This window comes from Nematolebias whitei, chromosome 3, assembly GCF_014905685.2.
Source record: "Nematolebias whitei isolate Nwh7 chromosome 3, NemWhi1, whole genome shotgun sequence".
NCBI lineage: Eukaryota > Metazoa > Chordata > Actinopteri > Cyprinodontiformes > Rivulidae > Nematolebias > Nematolebias whitei.
Window position 1 is genome coordinate 2,717,362 of NC_056500.1, and position 296 is coordinate 2,717,657.

The window sequence follows — 296 nt, forward strand, 5'->3', positions numbered from 1 at the left end:
GTTTTAGCTGCTTATTTTAGCTGCTTGTCGTAGTTTTAGCTGCTTGTTCTAGTTTTAGCTGCTTGTTGTAGTTTTAGCTGCTTGTCATAGTTTTAGCTGCTTGTTGTAGTTTTAGCTGCTTGTTGTATTTTTAGCTGCTTTTTGTTGTTTTAGCTGCTTATTTTAGCTGCTTGTCGTAGTTTTAGCTGCTTGTAGTTTTAGCTGCTTGTTGTAGTTTTAGCTGCTTGTCGTAGTTTTAGCTGCTTGTCATAGTTTTAGCTGCTTGCTGTAGTTTTAGCTGCTTGCTGTAGTTTTAG